Source organism: Bombina bombina, chromosome 1 (assembly GCF_027579735.1).
Source record: "Bombina bombina isolate aBomBom1 chromosome 1, aBomBom1.pri, whole genome shotgun sequence".
NCBI classification, from domain to species: Eukaryota; Metazoa; Chordata; class Amphibia; order Anura; family Bombinatoridae; genus Bombina; species Bombina bombina.
Window position 1 is genome coordinate 1,545,123,621 of NC_069499.1, and position 5,620 is coordinate 1,545,129,240.

Sequence of the window (5,620 nt, forward strand, 5' to 3'; positions counted from 1 at the left end):
GAGATTCCTGAAAGATATCAGTGTTCTAATGTAACTAGCGCTAATTTTGAAAAGAAATGGTTTGGAAATAGCAAAGTGCTACTTGTATTTATGGCCCTATAGTTTACAAAAAAGCAAAGAACATGTAAACATTGGGTATTTCTAAAATCAGGACAAAATTTAGAAACTATTTAGCATGGGTGTTTTTTGGTGGTTGTAGATATGTAACAGATTTTGGGGGTCAAAGTTAGAAAAAGTGTGTTTTTTTTCCATTTTTTCCTCATATTTTATAATTTTTTTTATAGTAAATTATAAGATATGATGAAAATAATGGTATCTTTAGAAAGTCCATTTAATGGCGAGAAAAACGATATATATGTGTGGGTACAGTAAATGAGTAAGAGGAAAATTACAGCTAAACACAAACATCTCAAAAATGTAAAAATAGCCTTGTTCCCAAACGGTCAGAAAATGGAAAAGTGCTGTGGTCATTAAGGGGTTAAGCTTAGTTTAGTGTTATATTAGGCTCCTCTTGATGACAAGTGTAGAGCAGTCAATACCCAAACATTAAGGAAAATGTAGAGACAATGCCCAAAAATATCTTGCTGTCCATGCTAATAACCTGAGTTAACTCTTCAAGATACAAAAAAATCAGATATTCTCATGAAACTTTCAATTGATGTGTGAAAACATGAACATGTATCTTTGCATTCATCCTCCCCCTTCTGGGGCGCCAGAGCCAGTAACTGATGAGTAGAAATCTTCAAGAGCACGGAACTGTTTTGGCCTGATCAGAATGTGTGGCCGGATGCCTGCAATGTAATCTGTAGCATAATTCGGTTTACACCGTCTCTGTGCTAAATAGGCGGTTACCATGGTGGCACTGCGGGAACAACCTGCCTTGCAGTGTATATAGACGCTATTACCTATTTGCTGATGCTTGTGAACAAATTCCACTGATTTCTTTACATTTTCCAAACTGGGGACTCCCATGTAATCTACAGTCCCAAGATGCAGCTGTTGAATAATCAAGGCTTGTCACTCCTCAGCAGAGTGACACAGTAGTCTGGTTTCATATTCCTCATTCATCGTTATGACTCCACAAACATTCTCTTCATTAAGCAAGGTATGGCTCATTCCCCCGGAAAGGGCAAAGCACCAAGGATAGCGGTCTCACCAATCCTATTGTATCACTTTCAATGGGTAACATGTTTCATGAGGACGTTATAAAGTAAACTTGGATACAATGCTGCCCATGCTGCAGCCACCATCAGTGGCATGACTACTGTCTCCTGAGTGGTTACAATGGATTCTTAGCAGCAGTGTTTTGCAACATTGTTTGTAGCATTGTTATATATTGTTGCAAACACTACTGCCATAGAGTAATAAAGACACGTGCATGCTCCTGAGCTCATATGAGCCTACCTAGATTTACTCTTCAACAAAGGGTACTAAGAGAATTAAACAAATTTGATAAAAGTAATTTGGAAAGTTGTTTAAAATTGTATCCTTTATCTGAATCATGAAAGTTTAATTCCGAGCTTACTGTATCACCGAAGCTTAAATGCAAATATTGTATTAAACTATTTGACATCACGATTAAAAGTGTGAAGGTTCTTATCCCTCAATTTTGAAAGAAAATTATTATTTCACTCCTAGTTATATGAAATGAACACTACTTATCACTCATAAGATATAGATATTTTATATCATGCAACCTAGTACCATGATATGTTATTTGTTTGGGAAACATCTTCGAGATTAAAAGATTGTGCTGAACCACAGTAACTAACGGTATAAACCTACTGTGTATATTGTTATTATCTGTTGCTGCTCTGTTCTTTTTTATTCAATAGCATTAATCTGAAGTTTGCTAATTATATAGAGCAAAGTTGTTTGCACTGCCTTTATTGTATTAGGGCTCTCATGGACATGGACTCTTTGGGCCCCATTTGCTATCTGATTAAAAGATTGTGCTGAACCACAGTAACTAACGGTATAAACCTACTGTGTATATTGTTATTATCTGTTGCTGCTCTGTTCTTTTTTATTCAATAGCATTAATCTGAAGTTTGCTAATTATATAGAGCAAAGTTGTTTGCACTGCCTTTATTGTATTAGGGCTCTCATGGACATGGACTCTTTGGGCCCCATTTGCTATCTGACAAGGTTCCCAATTAGGGAGCCTGTCCTCCCATCTTTGTGGCGAGTGGAACACAGTTTTTCCAATGCCCCCAGTTATCATTACAAAATTACTTTCTTGGTCAGCACTGCCCCCTGCTCTTTCGCAACCAATTGCTCGAGAGCAGGGCCTGTCAATCACCTTGAACAAATGATTTTCTGAGAAATTTATCTTCGCCACCACATGAGCTAGAAAGCACTGCAAGGGATCCAAAGCAGTCCCCACTGATTAGTAAACGGAGCCCTTTGTACTTATCAGTGATGTAACTGGCTTTTCATGAGGGGAGTACCCTATTGCTTTGGTTTTTTTTATTTGTTTTTTTAATTCTTCGTGTTTTCTTTAAGCATCCTACTTTTTGAAAGAGTGTTTTTATTAAAGGGCCAGTAAAGTCAAAACCCTGCATTTCAAAGCATTAAGCAGCTAAAATCAGTGCTGAATTAGCTAGCGGCCATGTTTTATTATTTGCTATTTGTTGTGTATATTTTACTACTGTGTAGTTCTGGTGAAATCCCCTTGAGCAACGAGTGAAAAGTATTTTTCTTGTAGTTCTTCAGTTATTTTTTTGTATATTAAAATAGATGTTCCTTCTATATCAGTTATTAGTTTGAGCAGTTATTCTAAAGGATTGGAAAACGAAGAGAGAGATGAAGTTTTAAGGCTCTCAAACACCACCTTTAACCAAACTTAGGTCAAAATGAACCCTCTTATCCAGCCCACTATATGTTAACGGTTCTAATCTGGGTGTATAGGAAACCTTTCACTATTCTTCCTGTGAGGAACACAGTGAACTTCTAGGGGTAGATTTATTAAAAGTAGTGAATCATGTCCGCTCAACCATGCTAAATGCATATGCGGTTAGCATTTAACATTGCACAAGCATTTCTAGTGAAATGCTTGTGCAATGCCGCCCCCTTGCTGATTGGTGGCCAATATGATGATTTCAATATGCCACCAAAAAGGCGGCGGACAAGTTAAGGAGCAGCAGTTTTATGACCACTGCTTCTTAACTTCCGTTTCAGACAAGCCTGGAATGATGGGGCTCCGAAGCAGCGTCCGCGGGTTAATAAAGGGAGTCCCTATTGTTAGCCAGTGTTTTGTCTCTTACTGCTGATAAAATACATAGCTGTATAAGGCAGAGCAAGCCAGGGATCATTCTGAACTGAGACATCAGTTTAATTTATAGCCAGTAAAAAAAAAAAACAAATAGTGGAAAGTTAGGAACAAAAACAGGAGATATAATTATTCTTTTATAAGGGAACTTGTTTTCTCCTTAGGTACCTTGTCAAAATTCTGCTAAATAAATAGGTAGTCTATAGGAGCAGTGCTTAAGCATAAAATGCAAATTTTTACTGAAATAACATGTCACAGGAATGTGAGATATGTTAGAAAGGGTATGCTTCTATGCACTGTCTTGTAATTATCTCAGGTATTGAGGAATAGGTTGAGTTGTAAAATATAACTTTTATTAATATGGATTAAAAAAGAGACAGCTTGTGAGTTTTTGGATATTTTGCTGTCCTCACTTAATTTAAAAACAAATCTCCATTACATTTAATGTCTATAATTCATCTACTTCTGAGTTGGTCACAGCTGTGAGAACTATAAGTTATAGTGAAATCTTTAGTTAGTACTAATTGTATTTTCTAGATAATTCGTAGCCTTATATGTGGCTTGTTTGAAAAATACAATGTATTTGCTAGATGTATTATCTATTGGGTTTAATATCCCTATATTATCATTGTAGTTCTGGTATTTTTTTCTAACTTTATTTAAAGTGACACTCAAATGATAATGTAGCTAATGTGGTTACCCAGGTAAGTGGTAATTTCAATGTACACAGATTGAGTATGTATAATATGATGTTTGTGCACTATTTTTTCATTTTTCTTTGGAGTTTTCTCTTATAATGATTTTTATTTTCATAATAAAGGAAAGCGTATGTGAAACGCCGCGTCAGGGATTTCCTAGTTTTAACCTGCTCTCCTTTATGTTAAAATTATTAGTCAATTTGTTGAATTGTTGGTGGTTTATAATGGCTAACTATACTTAGTGACTAATGAATAGAACAATGTTATCTTAAATAATGTGGGTATAATAATGTGTGTCCCCTAGCTGTACCCTAGCACAAGCTAGACATGCTTGATAGTTGCAACGGAACATTCCATTAAATTGCAACCATGAGGATGTGTTAGTAGTACTTCTTTCTAATCTAGTAGGTGCCACCATATTCCCTACTGTTTTGCCCCTTTTATAGGCGAACCTCACGCCTTTGTCCACTATATATAATAACTCATCATCAGCTGTTAGAAGAGGGAGGTGTTTTCTGATTATACTGCAAATTTGTGAATATTGTTGTGAATATTCGGTGATGAAGACAACCTTGTCCCTTCTAATGCAATTTTTCAATAAAGCTGTTCTTTTAACTCCCAATCTAAACCCGGTGCTCCATTTTTTCACTTTTATACACTTTACTATGGCTGCAGTGTGAGCACGGGTAACTGGAGGGAGGCTAATTTTTGCAAAAGGAGAACTTTAAGACCGGCAGTTTGACAGTGTTACACCAATAAGGAGGCGAAAGGAGTTTGGTCAAGTCCCCTAACACAGTGTTTTTCAACCAGTGTGCCGTGAGAGATCCTCAGGTGTGCCGCGGCAGACTGACAACAGTGTGACATATTTTTTAAATTTTATAGTTTTTTACTCCCAGTGCAGGGGTAGTTTGTAGGAGGTATGGCACAACAGCACAATACATACAGTATGTGTGTGTGTCTGTGTTTGTGTGTGTGTGTATATATATATATATATATATATATATATATATATATATATATATATATATATATATGCTGTATTAGGCTACAATGTGTGATTTTTTTAAAATTTTGGAATGGTGGTGTGCCACAGGATTTTTTAATGTAAATAAGTGTGCCACGGCAAAGAAAAGGTTAAAAAGCACTGCCCTAACAGACAGCTATCAGCTGGGATTGGAATTGAATAGGAACACCACTCCAAAAGGTCAACACCGAATTTGGCAGCAAGAGCATCGCAATAGGAGGGACGTGAGTTTAGCTGTAAACCCCCCCTTTTTTTTGCTACACTGGACACATATTGATTATTACCTGTGTTGTACAGCATTGACATACCTCCACATTGGTCTAATTTAACACTGCTAGCTAATACAAAAACATAATTTATGTAAGAACTTACCTGATAAATTCATTTCTTTCATATTAACAAGAGTCCATGAGCTAGTGACGTATGGGATATACATTCCTACCAGGAGGGGCAAAGTTTCCCAAACCTCAAAATGCCTATAAATACACCCCTCACCACACCCACAAATCAGTTTAACGAATAGCCAAGAAGTGGGGTGATAAGAAAAAAAGTGCGAAGCATATAAAATAAGGAATTGGAATAATTGTGCTTTATACAAAAAAATCATAACCACCACAAAAAAGGGTG

The 5,620-nt window shown here is 36.4% G+C and overlaps 1 pseudogene; it reads right to left on the reverse strand.

Moving 5' to 3' along the window:
• Positions 1-690: 690 nt before the first annotated feature.
• Positions 691-1,259, reverse strand: LOC128667125 (phosphatidylglycerophosphatase and protein-tyrosine phosphatase 1-like; annotated as a pseudogene).
• Between the last annotated feature and the right edge of the window lie 4,361 nt (positions 1,260-5,620).